The sequence below is a fragment of the Myxocyprinus asiaticus genome, chromosome 25 (assembly GCF_019703515.2).
Source record: "Myxocyprinus asiaticus isolate MX2 ecotype Aquarium Trade chromosome 25, UBuf_Myxa_2, whole genome shotgun sequence".
Taxonomy (NCBI): Eukaryota; Metazoa; Chordata; class Actinopteri; order Cypriniformes; family Catostomidae; genus Myxocyprinus; species Myxocyprinus asiaticus.
Window position 1 is genome coordinate 47,118,431 of NC_059368.1, and position 21,432 is coordinate 47,139,862.

The window sequence follows — 21,432 nt, forward strand, 5'->3', positions numbered from 1 at the left end:
TCTTTTTTGTTTTTCCCTCCCCTCGTCCCCTTCCCCAGCCCTAGAGAGGCAGGGGAAAAGCCTGCCAGCAGGCGCAGCCAGAAGGGAAATGCCCCCCACCCCGGAAAGGGGGGGGGATGAACGTCATGCAGGGGGTTACCCAGCCTGAGGCAAAGGAGGGAGGAGAGTGACGAGGAGTTGGGCCAGTTGGGCTAATCAGCCAAGGAGAGGGATAAATGCAGCGGAACGCGGCAGTTCGAGAGAGAGAGAGAGCCACATGCAGCTGCCGTGTGTGTTTTTGTGTTGTGTGTCTTTAATGTTTAATGTTTCATTAAATATTATTTTGACTGTTTAGACGGTTCCCGCCTCCTCCTTTCCCGTTTTAACCTTGTTACAGTCACACTGTGCAAAGAACTGGGCAACAAACGTTTGTCATTTGTTAGAAAGTGAACTATTCAAAAGTATATTAAAGCACCATGAACTAAAACAAAACAAAAGAACAAGCTTGTAAGGTATGCATACTTATACATAATGTTATATAAATGTAGATTACAATATATTTATAGAATCTAAAGCTGTATACAAATACAAAGCTTATGTTTATGTTCTATAAAATAATATATTACCCAAGTATTAAATGTAAAAGTTTTTACACATTTATAGTCACATTGTGCAAATATCTGGGCAGCAGAAATGTTTTCTTTTAATAGTCTGTCATGATATGACATATTAGATATGTCATACAAACATACTTGTTGACTCCAAAGAGCAATAAGGTTCGGATGGCTTTTCACAAGGTTATATTTTAAAACGGACCAAAACTGGAAAATTTACATTGTGGTTATTTTTATCCATCATTAGTTGGTTTTGCATTATTTCTGCATTGAAAAGTACCTGTTATCACAGTCACTGAGCTTGCTCTCTCTCTCCATGTGCCTGTTCTGCTGCAACACAAAAGAGAGAAGCGATCGTGAACATGCATTAACTTTACCTTGTAAAAGTGCGTTATTGTTTATTTATCCAATCGAGGCTTGTCATAGAACACGTCCATCTGCAGCTTTCAGTGAGTAAAGAAATACATCCAATAAAAACAGACTGTTGTGGCTCATTTTAGTGGAGGAAAAATGGCAGGAAAAAAGCTTGGTGACAGAATCTGAGTGCAACAAAAACATTCATATCAGCTTGACATCTTGTCCATTCCTAAGTGAAAGAAGAAGCTCATTGTTCACTTGACAAGAACACAAGACCCTGCCTCAGTGACAGAATGATTTTTTTCAAACAAAACAGATGTGTTTTTTCAGTCATTGAAGCCATTAACTCGGTAGGGAGTCCCGACAGTCAAGTGATTAAAGGGATAGTTCACCCAAAATTGAAATCTCTCTCATCATTTACTCACCCTCATGCCATCCCATATGTGTATGAATGTCTTTCTTCAGCAAAACACAAATAAAGATTTTTAGAAGAATATCTGAGCTCTGTCAGGTCCTTATAATGCAAGTAAATGAGTGCCAGCACTTTGACGGTACAAAAGTCACATTTAGGCAGCATAAAAGTAATCCACACAACTCCAGTCGATCAATGAATGTCTTCTGAAGCAAATCGATACATTTGTGTAAAAAGTAAATTGATAATTAAAATGTTATTAACTTTTAAAAAGCAGTGCCAGAATGGGTGCCAAAAATTTTGAGCTTCAAAATTTTGGCACCCATTCACTTGCATTGTATGGACCAAAAAAGCTGAGAAATTCTTCTAAAAATCTTCATTTCAGTTCAGCAGATGAAAGAAGGTCATACACATTTGGGATGGCATAAAGGGGGTCATACACCAGACGCGTCTGGTGGACAACATGGCGTGTTCTAAAATTTGAAACAACTGTTTTCAGTGAAGGTACGCACAGTGCTGCCGCAGCTCGGCATCTGTCGGCGGCACTCAGCTAAGACTTCGGAGGCTGTTCTAATTGCGCAACTCACATATTTTCCATTAATTTCAACCCAAATCATTATCAAAGGATATAGATTATTTACTTTAGCATTCTTCATTATTGAAGAAGAGAAAAACCTTGGTAACTCTTGTGTGTACTGTCTGCAACCTGAACCGCATCGACGTGCCCTGTGTTTGATACATGTGCCGTGTCCCAGCCGTGATGTGGCACTTCTCGTTCAGTGTGTGACCGCCTTAAGGGTGAGTAAATGATGAGACAATTAACATTTTTGGGTGAACTATTCCTTTAACTAACAACTTAAGTTTGGTCTAATTAATATTAATGAGCAATGACTTCTCTATGGCTGCATTCAAAAACGTAGGCAGTTGACTTGCTGCCTTATCAGTTAGTGGTTTAACCGACAGCGTTTTTGAATGAATGGAAACTGGTGTCAGAACAGTTTGAAAGGCACCTTATTTTCATTCTACCACCGTATACAGTTTTCGGTGACAGGATTTTCCTGGTTTCGGACGCAGCCCATAGTAGGATTTCTGACTTCAACAGTTCCTTGCTGGAAAAACTCTCCCCAAGTCTCGCGATAGGTGCTCACTTTACGGAAAATGTCCCTCAAATCTCGCGATAGGTGCTCACTTGTACGGCCGCCATATTGTGTGACTCTATTTTGATTCTTATCTGCTGGAAGCGAGAAAGGAAGAGAGAAATACGGGGGGAGCAGAGGGGGAAGAAGAAGAGCTGTCAAAAGAAATCCCCGAGTGTGTGAAACAGCGGTGACGCGGTGTTCTCCGCTCATCGCGGTGTTGAACGGAGTTCGGCCTGGGTTCTGTCAGCAGCCCGGCCCAGTGCAGTCCGGCGGCGGCTGACACGGTGAGAGAAACGCTTCAAAGTGTTTATGCAGTCGGGAGAGACACGAGTTGTCAAACAATCCCGTGTTTGCTCTTTTATGAAGTGTGCCGTCGCTTTATTAGCCGAGAAAAGTTTGATAAAGTTGCGAATGTTCTTCAGTCCGGTGCAGATTGAAATGCTGTCTTTGATCGGTCTTATTTACTAAACTCTGTTTACTTTCCGTTTGTTTACGGTAAACATTTACTGTGTTGTGTAGTCAATGAGCTTTCTGTGGAGAAGTGTTAGTTAAAAGAATGTCGGTCTGAAACGTGTTTTAAACTGTTGGTTTCTTGATTCTGTTCATCATTATTCATCGATTTTTAAACAGATAAACAGATGCTGGAGTCGGATCTTTATAAGGCAAATGCTTCACAAGGAAAACCAGGACTTGGTTGGTTATCAGGCCCTCAAAACCAATCAGTGGCCTGTCAATGGTAGATATTTTCAAATATCTTCACATTGTAACAGTGTGTAAAGTGTCTGATGCTTTCAAACAAGTGTGATGCTGAGCACATAAGAAGGATGAAATACAACAGCAACGCAAAATAGTTGAAGACACTGACAAGTCCAAACAAATAAATGTTGGGCCTGTAATAACACAAAGCACTTTACTGGACTATACATTTTTATATTGTGTTAATTCCTGAACCAGATGAGCCATGATTATTGCCTCTCTAAAGTACTGCTGAATCAAAACACTGGTTAATGTAATGAAACTAAATCTAGAGATTTTACTATATTAACATTCAAAAAGTATTTAATCAAACACAAATGTCATCATCTCCCTTATTAAACTCCCCTGAATAAGCAAGTCACATTATTTCTTTATTTAGAGATCATATCAGAAGTAAATAACCTGTGCAGGGGAGCCTTACACGTACATCTCCATGGCTATGTATGGAAAAGCATACTATTATTAATTTTACTGTTTATAGGATGCATTTTTTGAAAATGTTCTGTATGCATGTACCCTAATAGTATTAAGTACCATTTCTGACAATGCAAATACCACTGTTTGAAACATTTATCTTTCGTACGGTATACTATTTTCTCAAAATAGTGGGCAAAATATACACTGCACGCCTTGGAGTAATAAATAGCCAAGTATTCCTGTCTGAACATAGCTCATTTTAAAGATGCATGAGCCTTATAAAAATAAAAAGAAATCTCATCTGGAATTTGTCCAAAAGTGGTGAGAATGTTTCTTTGCAAAATAAATATGAATAAAGCCATTTAGAAAGGGGAAAACCTAAAAAAAAAAAAAAAAATAAAAAATAACATTTTTGGGGCAAAATATTAGATAAGTTCCTAACGGTGTGCAACAACAACATTTTAAGGTGGGTCTGATGTGAAATTTCAAACAGAATGAAAAGTGCAGTGATGCCTCTGAATCTAGGAAATTATAACTACTTTTTTATTTCTGTTGGTAGAAAAGAAGCATATTTTAGTACTTTTATGTGGCGTCTTTACACAGAATTTAGATGCTACACAGAGCCATCATAAAGGAATATTCGGGGTTCAATACAAGTTAATCTCAATCAACAGCATTTATGACTTCATGTTTATTACCACAAACATTTATTTCAACTCGTACCTCCTTTTCTTTAAAAATAAAAAGCACAAATATGTGCAATGGAAGTGAATGGGGTCAGTCCAGAAACGTTAAAATACTAAAAGTATAGACACAAGACATAATATGTGTGTTAACCTGATTTTACTGTGATTAAATCACTATAATGGGATCAGGATGAGCAAGGGGAGGCGGGAACCGGCAGAACAGTCAACATAAATGTAATGATGTAACTGAACTGAAAACAACATAAAACAAACTGAAACACACACACAGCGGCCGCGTGTGTCTGTGTCTCTCTCGAACTGGTGCCTCCGGCTCGTATTTATCCCCCTCCCGGCTGATTAGCCCAATTCAGGGCCAGGTGTGTGTCCTCACGGCCCAGCCCCGCCCTCCTCCTCGTCACAGTCACCTACTAACCACATCTGTGGAAAGTTATAGCCAATGTAACAACTTCATTGCCATGGTGATGTAATGTCAACAAATATTAAAATGACTGTAAAAATTATGATTTAAACAACTTTACAGCTCAAATAATACATGAGTTTAAACAGAAGAATTAATGTAAGTGCTTATATAAAATTATAAGCTTCACATTTCTACATTTAAACCATTGCCTTCCATTGTAAGTGTCTCACTGGAACACAGATTTGTGGGGGGTTTTTTAAAGAAAAGGAGTGACAAGTCCAAATTAATTTTTGTGGTAATCAACGTTATGCCACAAATGCTGTTGATTGAGCTTAACTTGTATTTAACCTGAAATACTCCTTTAACTCAGAGATTTGAGCCCAAATGCTGTTCCTGAAAAATTGAAATCAAATCCTGAGCAGGCATGTAGCTAGACCCTGGCTGATAGGGTTGAAGCCCTGGATCTTTTGTTAATAGCCCCCAAAGTTTTTTTTTTTTTTTTGACAAAAAGAAAAGGAAAAATTTAAGGCTTAATGTTAATTACATCAGGGTTCAAAAGCAACAAGGCAGGCTGCAATTCTGGTTTCAAATGTAAATGAATTCCGATCAGTGAGCCCAACTTGCATTAATTGACAGTTCACACTGACTTTTTTACCTGCTGTTCATACTCGAGTTCATCAGACACGTTACGAATGCCTCGAGTGGGAGCTTTCTATTTTCTCTCACAGGGGTGCAGCTTTTCTGTATCAGAGGCACTAAGGTTTTATTATGCAAGCCTTATTTCTACATGTATAATATATAAGCCTCATTTCTAATCTACATTTGTGTTTATCAATCCATGCACCAAGTTGATTTGAATGCATGCACCATTGACAGTCAGCTTGTTCAGAGCACCTGTTCTCACTCCCTGATGGACTCTTCCCAGGTTAAATCAGCTAGCATGTTTAGCAATTACCATATTTAACTTGGCAGCAATTTCACTGAATGGCAAACCAACCAGAATTTATTCAGCATTAATCTATCAGAATGAAGAAGGCACGTCAGTAATAATGAACTTTAACAAGGATAATTTGTATGGTGTGCTGTTGTTATGCCAGTAGATCTGAACCTTAAAAACACTTAGCAACTCCTTGATGCCAATTGAATAAAACAATGCAAAAATAACATTTCACAATGAACATTAGTCAGAGATGTGATTCATACACTAAAAGTGGTTAATGTAAAATTATTATTGTATCATTATATTTGTTAATATTAATATTAACTAAATTGTAGCATTTGGTTGCTTTGTATTTTGTGTTCTCAAACCTGATTAACCTAATAAATATATAACATCCATCCCTCCGGCACTTCTGGTGAGGAGGCGTTTCAAACAGACAGATGCATAAGTGAGATGAGCTGATGGGTAGGCTAAAGCACAGGGAGCAACAGTGTTACTCACTAGGACATATGTTTGGAATGAAAGGAGCAAATGGTCACGTAATTTAGCACGTGAGCATGACACCAAACTGATGCGGAGCGTGAGAAGCAGAGTGCCCATCTGTGCACATTTATGGCGCGAGTATCCAGGACTGACTCGCCAAAATCTGCACAATGGACGGCACGAATCAAACAATGTTCAGCGAAAATTCAAATGAAGATTGCGATATATGTATTTGGAAATAGTCCTACAGTATATCAGATGTTATTAATAAAACAACAGCAACTAGTTTTTTTACCCCATGTTTTAAATTTAGGGGGCATTTTTGCCTAGAGCCCCGTTCATTTCCAACCCTCCAAACAGGTGTTTAAGTGTCTCTCTTCACCATGCAGCTGATACACAAAGTATTTTTGCCATTTCTGCCTTTCATATGAAATGTGCTGCATTATAACAAATGAGGGAGCACCAAGATATGAAAGGCGTCAAAACTATAGATCGCTCCAGCGTCATGCGCTTGCAATGTTAACAGCTTTGTTAATTATAAACAGGAGCAATGGTTTTATCGTGTCGCTCGCTAATGGAGACGCAGTATAACGCCATTTGCATGTCGAATTATCAGGTCATGCGCTTGCAATGGTAACAGCTTTATTTAGCCTATAAACAAGAGCGATAGTTTTATCGAGACACAGAATATTTGCATTTCGAATCAACAGGTTTAGAAAGGTTATAGCTACATCTGAAACATCTTAAGTTCAGTTACTAAGCGACAAAGCGCTTCTTTACAGCATGCACTCCCACTAAACTCAAGTGCTCAACGCGCTGCTGACAGCTGCACGAGAGAGAGAGATGGACCGGATTTACTTGAGCATCTTCTGGAATTACAGTTTGATACAAAAACAACTTTATTGAATTGATTTGTTCATCTGTATTTATTGGTTTAATCATTCACAGCTGCACTATAAAGTGAATAAAAGTGTGCTATGAGAGTGGAACTTGCGGGAATGATTCAGATTGTGCGCAATACCCGCAATCCCGCGCCAAATTTCAGGCCATGTCATGGAAGGAAAGATTCTTGTGGGCTAAGCCCCGGATATCACTAAAGTCTAGCGACGCCTCTGATTGTGAGGTGCCCAGAAATTCACACCCCCAGTAAATAATTAGCAATTATGGAACTTTGTAATATGAATTTATGTGTACTTGCATTAACTTTCCCTACAAACTCATATGATGATCTGTAATAAAATAATGCTGATGTTTAAACCTGCTATTCAGTTCCCTTTCATTATTGTCAACAATTGAGAGGATCATGTTGGGTGGATTTCAGTAGTAATTACCAGTTTGTGTCTAAGAGGTTCTCCATAGCGAAATGTTTATAGGCGCAGGACTTTTAACTCATTCCATGTGTGGCTGCTCTGCCATGTAGGCCTAAAGCTAACATACATATATACCTTAATGAAAATAAAATTGAAAATTGTAGGGCTTTCAATTTAACGCATTCATTCAGTGCGATTAATTATAGAAAAATGACGTTAAAAAAAAAAAATCATCACAGTCATGCCCCCAGATCGTAATAAGGAAAAGGGATGGGTATGCATCACAATTTTCATTTGAATGAATAATGACTACATTTCCATGGACACCAGAAAGTGGCTTATTGTGAAAAAGTGTGTTGTTGTGAGAAAACAGCGTTCCTGTTTACATGCACTGTATAAGTGGCTTACTCTTTACTCCCATATACATGCGGCTTGGTCGGTAAGCAGCTTTCTCCACAGCAACATAATTTTCCCGCGACACTTGTGTAAATAACAAACATGGGATATGAGGAAGACTTTGCTATTTTATTCTTCGCTGCTTCGCTTTATTTCAAAATATTCCGGAATTGTTGTTGTGTGTGTTTCCTTAACTTTCTGTTGTGACCTTGCAGAGAAATTGCACTGCAGTTGTGTAATTTCCCTCTTGCATAAAACTCCGGGATTCACCCAATGTACGAGCGCATATAGACAAACGTTAGGGACAGTCGTTATTTTACATTGATGTGTATAATTGGGTATAGCTTAGATGTATGTGATTTTCCCTTTGTACTTCCAGAAATGTTGAATTCTTTCTGCTGTGTTGACATGTTGGGCTTCATCATATGACGTTTGTTATCCCGGTCTGTTCCTCGCACACGCATTCTTCAAAGACCCATCAGTATCAGAACGCCGCCTATGTGTTTACAAGAGCACATTAAGCTGCGTTCTCCGAAAGAAACCTAGATGTGTTAAAACGCTTTCACTTAGTCTCTTAAATGGCGTAAGGACATCAGTGTTCTTATTCACATGATGTTTCAGATTACCGCTTTCTGTTAAAGCCCTGGAATAAACTGTTTTCTTAAGTGCATGTAAACGTGGTCTTTTAATATCCTTTCTGTTTATTCGAATCTAACATAGCACAGATGAGAGAAAACCGTTCGAGTCTCATTAACATGCGCTCATTTAAGCAGAAAAGTACCGGCTTATAGTCCGTGATCAACAAATCAATGTAGATACTTGTAAATAGTACACGTTATGCAATTAAACAATAAATGTGTAACAAAAATAATATATGAAATTGAATTTTTTTCATTTTAAAAAGCCAAAATGTGACCAAAATTATGAAAAAGTAATACAATATAATTGGTAAAATAATTATTTTTGTAATGTACCTAGTTAGAAGGTCGGTTTTATAATTAACAGCATTAGCTGGAAAATAATTTCTTTCATATGTAAGCAAAAGGGACATTATAACTGAAGTATACCCATTTGAATTGATATCGAATCGAAATGGAATCGAATCGAGAGCTTGTGAATTGGATTGTATTGGGAAATCTGCATCAGTACCCAGCCCTAATAAGCAATATTCCTACCATCTGAGCAATTCAAGCTTGAAGTACCACCTTCATGTTTTTGCGAATCCCAGACAGCAGAGGACACTAAGCGCAACTCCAGTTGTACAGGCAACTAACCGCACTTACCGAAATCATGCAGCTGTGTTTATATGACACAACATACGTCTAACATCTTTTGGGCTCCACAAAATACAGAAAATCACACAGGTTTGGAACAACACGAGGGCGGGGAAATGATGATAGAATATTAATTTATAGTTGAACTATCACTTTAAGGACACTTGTCAGATTTGGAAGAATCTGTCAATTAGACGAGAAGTTTGGAAACCAGTTTCTAGTAATTATTACAGTGAAAAATGTGAACAATATTCCACAGGCCCAATCATATATAATGCTGAATATTAAGAAGAAAGATCATGCTTTATTTATGGCTACCTTCGCTATTTCACAGCATTTTAAGTCCTGCATGGATTCTTAGTTCAGTGTAATTACAGTATTTTCAGTATAGAGAGAACTTGGATCATTAGTTCTGTACAGTAAGTGTAAACTGCACCTTATCTCTGTATTTGGAAGCATGTTAAAGCCTTATTTAAGTTTGTTCTCTGTTGTCCATGAGAAAAACGTGCCGCGTCTGTCAAAGGCAAAGTTGCTGTGCAGTATGCATGTGCAGAGATGTGCTCTAGTAAACATGCACACACGCAATAAGCAGAGCAAAAGGCATTCACACCATTACACAACGCGGATGTTTACATGGATTTATACAGTAGGCACTGATATATTTCAGCACTGATATAAAAATGTATACATAGAAACTGATGTCATAAGAGCCCATAAATAATCACCCAGAAAATGACCATCACCACAACACAGACAAGCTCATGTTATCACAATCACCAAAACTCACCGCAACTAGTTTTCTTAAGTGGGAGCTGCAAGTGTAATCTTCAAATATCCACATGTCTTCGTGTAAAATGAAGGCATTGCGTGACGATAGAAAGTGTTTCTTTTGAGCGCTTGCTGCTGCTGCAGTCATGAGCTCAACTCGAGTGACAGAGCGCAACTATAAAGATCTGCTCTCGTAAGAGTCCCATTAAAAAAAAATCTCTCAATAAATTATGCATATATTAAAACTTAATTCAAACCAGTAATGTAATGAAAGGAGCGTCGCCCATTGTAACAAAGTGAAAGTACAAAGTTTTCATTAGAAATTTACGTGGAGTAAATTAAAAGTACATTTTCTCCAACAATTTACTCAAGTAAATGTAACAGAGTAAATGTAGCATGTTATTACCCACCTCTGTCTATCTGATTTGCCTCAGTAGCCGTCCATAAGGTCAGCGGTGGAAAAAAAAATGAGGAAACTGAGACAACCCATTTCTCTCTTTTCAATTCACCTCTCATTTTTGACTCTTGAGTGCTCTAGGTTTGCTTTGGAAGTTAATTCTTTCAAAATCAGCTTTTGGTCTGCTTTATAAAGACAGTCAGGTCTTATGTCTCTTCATTTCTCTTTATCCTAGTTACTTTTCTCTCACAGTAGGAGAGCCTCATTATCATTTTATTTCATGTCATGTTTATTTTCTTGTTCTATGTCCACAGACTGAATTTGGGGCATTTGAAAAACTCATTTTCTTACTGTGACTCCATGTGAAAGCTATTGAGGAAAGTCTGCTGTCTCCAGCAGAAGATTGCCTCTTTTATGCATTCATGGTTAATAATGGATATCCAGATTCTGATCAGATTTTATTGCCATAGATCAGTGTTCCTGTTCCTGGAATACCCCCAGCACTACACATTTTGGATGTCTCCCTAATTTGATACACCCAGTGCAGGTTATGGAGCCTCTACCAACTAGCTGATGAGATAAATCGGATGTGGTCGATAACAGAGACATGCAAAATGTGCAGTGTTGGGGGCACTCCTAGACCATGAGTAACACTGCCATAGATGCACAAATGCATTATCATGCAACAAACAAATGCATGATGATAACGGTGTTTGGCAGCCTGGTGCTTCCACTCCACTATAACTCCTGCAGGTCTCTCACAACTTTGAAGTCTTTACTGCTCCAATGAATTCTCTCCTCTAAAAGCTGCTAAATGATCACAGATGTCTTGTAACTTTGCACATTTTGTAAGGAAGTAGTCATTTAGCAATACTTTTTGCCAAAGTGACTTGCAGTAACACTCATTACATCACATTACATGGCTGTTAAATTTACGTGAAAACAGAACGCTCACATTGGGTTCACTATCAAAATCCTTCGGTGTACTTTCATGGCAGTTTGGCGCCAACCACCCACAGATGGCACACTTACACCACAGCGAGCATTTAATCTTCAGATGCTCTTCTTGGAGATGCCGCTCTGTGTTTGGTGCGGGTCCATGAGATGGTCCATTTTAAGTATATACTGTATATAGTATATGCATTATAACACGGGAAAATGAGACCTGAAGATGCGATGTTCATGGCATTTCTATATTCACATAAAATTCCCTTATTTGAATAGTAAAATGTGATTGGAATTTAAAGTGCACAATAATTATGTAATAATCGCTACAGGCCTAATGTCAGCGCACTAAAAACCCTCTCCAAAACGATGCGTCTGTCCTTTAAAACACTTGGATTAAATATACTGAAGTCCACCTCTCTAATTGATTAATTTGTTGTTGAATGACTAGTCGACCATGCACAGAACCAGATCCGTCTCACTACCATCCTTGATCTTTAACCACTACACAAAACCATCCGTGTTGTAATGCCGATAAGAGCAGCATTTATCTCTTACTGTCTGTTGTGTTGTGCGTTCATTGTTTGGGTGTGGCAGGGAGTGTAGCGATCCAGGGGTGTTGTGAAGCAGCAGTTTTTTGCGTTTAGCTGTGACTGCAGAGGGCCATGAATGGATGGGCTACCTTTATCTCACACAAACGAGCAGTTAGAACACTGTTAAAAAATTACTTGGCTTGTGTTTTGCAACTCTTGTCTTAAATGGCCTCTTTAGCCTTGGGGGGTGGGGGACAGCATTTCCCATTGAGCAAACAATAAACTGACTACATTTAATGTTTCATTTTCTCCTCCCTCTTTTTCCAAAACAGATTGCACAATAGTGTCACACATATAGTCTCTATGCTAGCTGAAATCAGTTCAGTCCTTTAAACTGCAGGACAGTGTTTTCTGCTTTCTTTTAAATGCAAGGGAGGTTAGGGTTGTGCACGAATAGCCTTATCGACTAATAGAGTAATTGTTCTGCAGCAGCCAGTCGACTATTAAAAACAATACTCTAATATCACAAATGGATTTTGCTTTGTGCATTTGCGCATTGCATACCAGTGGGTGCATCCAAAAGCTGAAAAAAGTTGCTTTCAGAGGCTTTATATGGAGTTAGGATGAAAATAAGGTGCATTTCAAACTGTTCTGAGACCAGTGCAGACAGACAGCACACTGGAGGTTCAGTCATTCACTAAATAGGGATCAAGGGAGCATCCTATAGCTCTCTATGCAGCTAAGTGCATTCACTCCTAAAATCAGATCAAAAGTTCAGTTTCAGACTGCAGATGATGTTTGGATCACTCAACATGTTTGACAGACATGTGACAATGATAATCAGTACATAGATTCAGAATTTATAATGTATCATTTTTAGGGCTGCCCCCTGATAGTCGACCAAATGTTAGTCGACGAGAAGAGTCTTGGTCGACCAAGTTTTGATTGGTCGGTTGGTCGCAGAAAAAAACGTCACAGAAAAATGACGAACACCGGTATTAGCGCTGGTTGGATGCTAGGTGGTACTATGGGGTAATTTTTGTTAAGCAGGGTTAGCGTTAAGCCTAATAAAGCAAGACACCATGATTTCAAACTTTGAACTTTTATTTTATTTTTTTTACTAAAAATTCAGATGAAACTGGAAAAAAAAATGTGCAATTAAAATGTGTGTTGTTCAACTTTTAAAAAGATGTTTTTACAACAGCTGTCAGCATCTCTCTGGCAAAGAACCTACTTCATCTGTGCGTTCTCTACCAGTCGGGTATTTCGTTATCCGGAAAAATACAACGTGTGTGAATACATTCGTTTTGTTCCCTCCTTCATGATATATATATATATATATATATATATATATATATATATATATATATATATATATATATATATATATATATAAATATCGAGCTGCGGCTCGCTTTGTGCGTGTGCTTGTAAAATGTATATTTTAAAGGCTCATTATTATGGTTTAGTATTTCTCTGTAATGTAGAACAGTGTTAGTAATGTAACTTATAACATTCTTTCTCATCCCTGGAACTCAAACCATTTTCTGATGCCCCCCAACATATATATATATATATATATTTTAAGTAATTAAATTAATATCATAAACATGTGACTAGTCGACTAATGGCTTAACTCCTACTAGTCGACTAAGAAAATCTATGATCGGAGGCAGCCCTAATAATTTTATTTTAACATGGTTGGCATTGATTGGATGATGCTGGACATTACTTTGAATCAGAATTAATTATGCTAATTTCTGATTGGTAAAATGCTTCAGCACTGACTATCACTTGTTTAAGGGCGTTTTCACACTTGGTCCATTTCAGGGGTCTGAGCGGGGTTCACAGGATTTTTGAACCGAGACCATCTGAGTATGGTTCGCTTGCAGCCTGCGGTTCGGTTTGCTAATAACATGCATTGTGAACACAAAGTGCTCCGGGCTCACCTGATTTTCTCTTTTGCGTAATGTCAACAAGTTTGACCCTGAGATTATAAAACCATAATCAATTGTATTTTTATATTGGTAATACGACTAATCTACCATAATCCATGATTGAATTTCTTGAATTTTGCCTCTAAATACAGTAGTATTATTATAAAAATACAATTCATTCAGTTTAATGCATTGCTTTACCCTCTTAATGTATAAAAACAAGATGTTATATATTTACACTATGTAATAATTGTTTTTATGCAGAAGATCAATAAAATATGTTTTATTGAATGAAGACACCTGTACTAATGCTAATTATTAATGTTAAGGGTATTAAACATGTTTAATAATCTCATAAATTAAGATGTAGAGCTAATTGTACTCTTAACATTTAATATAGCCATAATAGTAATAGCTATCATAAATTTTGCCAAAAAAGTGGTCTGGGTTCCACAAAAACAACACAGTGTGAATGCTAAATGGACTGAGACCCCGTAACGGGTCAAGTGGACCAAAAATAGATCTGAGCCCACTTTCAAGGTCACAAATAGTGTCAATGCAAAGAGAACTGGGTCCTTTTTCACTTGGTTCACTTTTTGGTCCACTTAAAGGGGTCTGAGTTTGGTTCTTTTAAAGAGGACCCAAGTGTGAAAACACCCTAAGAGTACAAAGAGAGAAAATTGAGATTTTGTTGCCAAAGTAGAAAAAAGATTTTAACAAATGTCAACTCAATCAATTTATTTTTATTTGTGTGTGTGTGTGTGTGTGTGTATATATATATATATATATATATATATATATATATATATATATATATATATATATATATATATATATATATATATATATATATATATATATATATATATATATATATATATATATGTATATGTATATATATTTTTTTTTTTTTTTTTTTTTTTAAATACACCAATAACCAAACGAATAACCAACACACCTGGACACATAATAACCAATTCGATGAAAAAAATCTGATTTTCTATAGCTTGGTATTTAAATTTCACAACTTAGTCTCACTGTCCACATAATAGGACATCAGTTTTAAGGAAAACTATTTGCTCTGAATTTTGTTTTTGCATGTTTATTAGGGGCTACTAGTTTGAAATCAAAAAAGGAAATGGAAAACGCACAAAGCAGTTGCATGAGATTAATAAAAACATATCATATCTATTGATTTATAGTTATGCTTATAAAAGGCAAATATAACGTCATACTGTATTAGCTGTCATGTAAATTTAGACCTGTCATTCACTTTGCATGCACAGACTGCTTATGATTTCAATGCGATTTTGTTTTCAACACTTTTTTCATCCTCTGAAATAGTGTACAATGTCTTTCCAATGATCAAAATTTGAGTTGCACTTAATGGACTTGAGCGGTTCTGAGCTCTTGTTAATTTATGAACGTTTTTACATGCTACTTAGATAATGTGCTTTGTGAAACACCCATCTCTCCTTTAGCACTATTCAGGTCTGCACACGTGTGAACACAGAAAACCACATGTTAATGTGTGCCCACTGGCATAGAGAGAGTGGAGAGTGGCAGGTCCAAACAGGAGAAAAAACACACTGCCAATCACTATGAAATCTACTGATAGTGCTGGAGTTTCTGCTGGATTCAGTGCTTAAATCACATTGTTAACTATAACTGTATTTAAAATTTCAAATGCAGTTTGCTCATTTTCATTATAGCAAGTCTGTGGCTGGGTTAACAGTAATTTGTTAACCATGTAAAGCCAGACATATATAAGAATTGTCAGAAAATTCTGATTTTGACTAACTGTTTTTAGTAACATTAGACAAACTATAAAAAGAAATCATAAAAATAAATGTATATTAATATTTTGCACATTTATTTTTTAATGTATTATATTTGATACATTAGGCTTCAATGGTCATTATCCTCCTGAGGCCCTGCTATTCATTTGTGTGTAGGACATTTGTTATTGAAGTTTTTCTTAGCCCATACATTCTTAGCTACAATGGTAAATCTTGGGGGTATTATCATGCAGTATTATTTCCATAGACTCAGCACAGATAGCCTCAGCTCTTACATAGCCCTTTTCCACGACATGGTTCGTGCGAATTCTGGAACTGTTCCGTGCATTTCCACAAAGAAAAGAAAAACCTGGTTCCACACTGGCCCCAAAAGTTTGCTGGTCTTTATACAGGAACCAATTATGTCAGGGGATGGAGGGTGGGATAATGTTTCGTCACCATGGTAAACTTTTCCCAAACAACAACCGTAGCTACCGTCTGCAGCAAGAAGTACTTCTTCGCTCTATAACAACAATTTAAAAAAAACCACAAAATTATCAGACATCAAAAGTGTTCAGATAACACGACGAAACAAGTGCTCTGCTTGCTATATGGTATTTACAAAGATCCGAGATAAATTAGAGAGATCGTAAAGGGAAAAAATACTCTGCGAGAATGAAGATACAGCATGAAATGATGCACGCCGCCTTCAATCAGACAATTGACCAAATCATAAACAAATTGAAAAACACTTAGGGGAGTGCAGGGACCATAAGAAGTCATAAGCAAAAGCGACAGTGGATGGAGCAACAATGTTTTGTACCCGGACACCGACCAGCCTGCTAACAAACCGGGGCGTTGAATTCAGCCAGTAATGCTCGTGATAAACATTGAATCACCAGTGTCCTCTGCAGCTAATCTCAATAAGTTGTTATATTTGCCAACTTTGTTCACTTTTCTTACACTGTTGTTATCTTATTTTGTGCATTGTTTTGTTCTGTAAGGGGATTTTTGACCAGCTACTCATTAAGTTTGGAAGATCCCGGCTATTTAAATAAAATGGTGGGATTCTCAATCAATTATATTATATGCTATGGCAAACATCCAAATACAACCATCTGCTACACCAATGTTAATAATGATTCCACTGTAACAGTTTACAGAACTTAGCAAGTTAAGCCATAGTTCATACAGTATTAGGTAATTACTAGTAGATGTCATCTCTGACAATCTTGAGTAATGTAATAACTATGGATTGCATTAATCCGTATGTTTAAATATGTCCTCAAATACAAGAGTGAAAGCTGTATACAAACACACTGTGATGTGCCATGTTTGTTTATGTTTGAGGTAGTCACGTGAAACTACCACGTAGACAGTAACCCGTTACACCATCGTTCGGCTCTCAGGTCATGAACCAGCGGAGCACAGCCTCGGCACGAGAACCATCGCAGTTTCTGTGGAAAAGGACAACCACAACATGTATGAATAATGAATCAAATTCAAACAGACATCCACACTGTTTGACTTCCAAGCATTATGTCCGATTAAAGGTTGGTCATTTGCAGAAGCCTCTGCTCTACTGAGCTTCATGTTTTCTGTGGCTGGTTTGATGGTCGTTTGAATGTGAGTGATAGCGGTGCTTTATCAGAGTTGCTGTAAATATTACAAACTCAAGAGAAATTAAATAAATCATCCTCCAAACAACTCCTAGATCTCTGACATGTATAGCCCTACACACCAGCGTTTCCTACAGAATTCTATTTTTGATGTTTTTAATTTAAAAGAAAATGGAATTCACACATTTGTGATTGTATTTTTAACTAGCCTACAAATTGGCATATTAAAACAACCCTCTACAGACTTGTTGGAGAAAGAATCGCAATTGGCTAGTCAATTTTTGTTTTTACTCACCAGACTTTTGACATGTAAGCGTAATGCAGCAGAAAATTAAAAAAGATATTAAGGAAAGCAAGAAGGGGGAATCATCATATATAATATCCATATATATCATATATAAAAGCTCCACATAACTGTATATTAAACATTAAAGGGGTCATGGCATCTGTTTTTCATAATTTTCGCTGAGGTCCACTTGTAATGTTAGTACCGTTTTTTGCATCAACTTTAATCTTCAGTGTAAATACCCACTGTTATGAGTGGCTACCATCTTCGCATACAAATACGCATCTTTCCCCCGCAATAACAGTAACAACAAAGTCAGTAAACACATTACATCTGAAAATATCACATAGTTTACTGAAGCGCAGCTGCTCCATAAGCCATAAATATCAAACAGTCGTCAATATATGAAATGTTCATAAATGAAACTGATTACCATTTTGCTATCAGGTTGAATAGTGTTGAAAGCTGCCTGATAGCTTTAAATAATAGGGGGTATTTACACTTGGTCACTTCATGCGGTTTTACTGATCAGATTGCTATCCGATTGAATAAGCACATTCCATTTACACTTGGCCACATCAACGTGTCTCTTTAAATCCTGTGCTGTAAGCAAATAAAACAGAAAACACTTATGTGATTATACCAATGCCGGGCAGCGAATTTAAAATTGTATTATTTGATTCCAAGTAACTTTGTCCAGTGCGTGTGTGTCTGTGTGTACTGTGTGTGTACTATGTATTTTTCCCCTCTGGGCTTGTTGTAGTTAAGATATGTCCATTCGCGTCAGCTGTGCTTATTGTCAGTGTTTAGTTTTGTCACTGATCTGCATCAAATAAATAATTTAAAAAAAAGTTATATCTCTCCTACAACTTACATCCGTTTCTTAATATGGTATTATTTATTGTACGAAGCGAGACCTAAATACTCTGTAGCAGCTGTTATGTTTCACTTTTCCATCTATGCTGACGTAGTGCTGTTTGGGTGGAGTAAAGTTTACATATGTGGCTTGAACAGCATTTACACTTGACTGAGTTTTGTCTGGAATGCATCTCAAACCACCTTTTTGAGTGATTGGATTTATATCCATATCTATGTTGGAGGGCATTTACACCTGGTCTTTTCATGATCGGCTAGCTATCCAATTAGTAAAAACACATGAAGCTCGACCTTAAGCATTGTGATGTGCTTGTCCTCTGGAAAAGTAAATTGGTCATTCACTTGTCCGAGTAAAAACGTTACTTGTCTGGAGAGAAAAAAGGAAATTTTAAGTTACATGCTCAAGTAACATGACAAAGTTTCGGTTGTATGTTTCCAAAAATTACTACCGATGCCCAACCTACATGAAAAGGCTGTTGCTGCTGGCGCCTAGCTCGAGTCTATGATTTAGCCAGCTAGCTTTTTTTAGCATCGCTTATCTATCTGTTTTCGCTTTTAATCTTTAATATCTGTTATTTTTCAGCGTACATCAGGTTTTCCCTCACATTATTCTCTCATCGCGATTCAACTGCGTGCATTTTACAGTGCGCACCCATTTTCTCCTCTGTGTTATGCGTATTATTGCAGCGATCTCAAAGCGCTGCTTATCAAGAACATCCATAACAACAAACAATTGTGTGAGGGGATTCACATCGATCTTAAACCCTCGGCACTCAGGAGCAACCAACAACAACAAACAATTGCGGTAAGTCATGGCATCCACTCATATTATTGCTTCCTGCATTACATGCCACATGTTTACCATAGCTTCTTCCTTCAGCAGTGAGGTATTCCCATGTGATAAATGTAAGGAATTAGTCAGGCTGACAGAAAAGGTTAATGAGTTAAAGAACAGCGAGCAACACACACACTTTGGTTCTGGCTCTAGAGACCCCACAGCAGGGCGTTTGGGTGACATCTCAGTGGCATACTCGCTCAGCAAAGCGACACCACTCTCCCATTCCTGTTAAGGTTTACAATAGATTCTCCCCACTCAGTGATGCACCCACTGAGCATCATGTTGAAAGTGTCTTGGTCATAGGTGATTCTATTGTAAGGAACGTGGAAATAGAGACTTCAGCCACTATTGTTAAATGCATTTCGGATGCTAGAGCGTCTGACATCAGATCAAATTTACAAGTGCTGGCTAATGCAAAACTTAGATTTTTAAAATTGTTATTCATATCGGCACTAACGATGTCTGGCTTCGCCAGTCGGAGATCACTAGAGATAATGTTAAAGAGGTGTGTGAACTTGCAAAAACTATGTCAGACACTGTAATATGCTCTGGCCCCCTCCCTGCTTGTCGTGGTGACGAGGTTTATAGTAGATTAGTTTCACTGAATGGCTGGATGTCTGAGTGGTGTCCAGAGAATAGAATAGGATTTATAGACAATTGGGTGAGTTTTTGGGGTAGACCTGACCTGCTAAAAGAGACGGACTCCATCCCTCCAGGGAAGGTGCAGCTCTCCTCTCTAGTAGTTTGGCTCATAGTTTGAATAGTGATAATATTTGACTAACTGCGGCCCAGGTCAGGAAGCAGACAAACTGGCTAACCCAAACTTCTGCTAGCTGACTTGAGACATCACACAGGTCACATAAACTACAACACATAGAGACTGTATCACCTAGAAATCATGTAGACTGTGTCTGTTCCACAAACTGAGCACTTATTGTAAATGAAATTATTACAGATCATAGTTTGGATGTGCTCTGTTTTACTGAAACCTGGCTTAAACCGGATGAATATATTAGTTTAAATGAATCTACTCCCCCAGGTTATTGTTATAAAAATGAGCCTCGTCTGAAGGGTCGAGGAGGTGGTGTTGCTACAGTTTACAGTGAAGTTTTTGGTGTTACTCAGAGGAAAGGATATAAGTAAGTCTTTTGAAGTAATAATGCTTAATGTGACACCGTCAGATATAAATAAAAAATCTTTGTCATCTTTTCCCCTTGCTACAGTATATAGATCACCCGGGCCTTATTGTGATTTCCTTGGTGAATTAGTACATTTTCTATTAGATCTAGTAGTTACTGTAGATAGAGCTTTAATTGTTGGTGACTTCAACATTCACAATGATAATGAAAATGACACATTGGGATTAGCATTTATCGATATTCTCAACTCTCTTGGAATCAGACAAAATGTGACAGGACCAATTTATCGCCATAATCATATGCTAGATTTAATTCTGTCATATGGAGCTGATGTTGATACTATAGAAATTCTACCGCAGAGCGATGACATCTCCGATCATTACCTCGTATCTTGTATGCTGCGATCAGCTAATGTTTCTCAATCTACACCACACTATCCTTCAAGTAGAACAATTCTTTCGACCACTAAAGATAGCTTCACTAATAATCTTCCAGATCTATCTCATACACTCAGTAAGCCCCAAAGTATAGAAGAACTTGATGAAATAACAGAAAATATAAATACAATCTTCTCTAGCACTCTTGATAGTGTCGGCCACCATCGATGAAAGAAAATTAAAGAAAAAAGCCCTGCACCATGGTACAGTGATCACACTCATGTTTCAAGAGAGCAGCTCAGAAAATGGAGCGCAAGTGGAAGAATACAAAATTAGAGTTTTGCGGTACATGGAAGGATAGTGTCTGTATCTACAGACAGGCACTAAAAGCTGCCAGGTCAGCATATTTTAGCAAACTCAGAAAATATCCACAACAATCCTAGGTGTTTATTCAGTACTGTGACTAAATTGGTTAGGAATAAATCCTCAACAGAACCAGATATTCCGTCGCAGCACAAGAGTAATGACTTCATTCATTTCTTTACTGATAAAATTGAAATAATCAGAAATAAAATTGGAATTATGCAATCATCTGTCACAGTACCTCAGAAAACAGTGTCTCATAATTTTCCTCACGTGCAACTTCAATAGGTCATGAAGAGCTAACAAAACTTATTGAAACATCAAAAGCCACAACATGTATGTTAGATCCAATACCAACCAATCTCTTAAAAGAGGTATTCCTTGTAATCTCA

The 21,432-nt window shown here is 37.5% G+C and overlaps 1 protein-coding gene across 5 annotated transcripts in view; it reads left to right on the top strand.

The window, feature by feature from the left end:
* The first annotated feature begins 2,337 nt into the window (after window positions 1-2,337).
* The window catches only part of LOC127416155 (TGF-beta-activated kinase 1 and MAP3K7-binding protein 2-like), a 43,511-nt gene continuing 24,416 nt past the window's right edge, over window positions 2,338-21,432 (top strand). For 2 of the 5 annotated variants that reach the window (XR_007893063.1, XM_051655333.1), the window contains exon 1: window positions 2,338-2,785. The gene's annotated coding sequence lies outside the window, so the exon portion shown is untranslated. Of the gene's footprint in view, window positions 2,786-3,131; window positions 3,238-21,432 lie in introns of all 5 variants that reach the window. The other 3 variants (XM_051655332.1, XM_051655331.1, XM_051655334.1) reach the window with 3 other exon arrangements.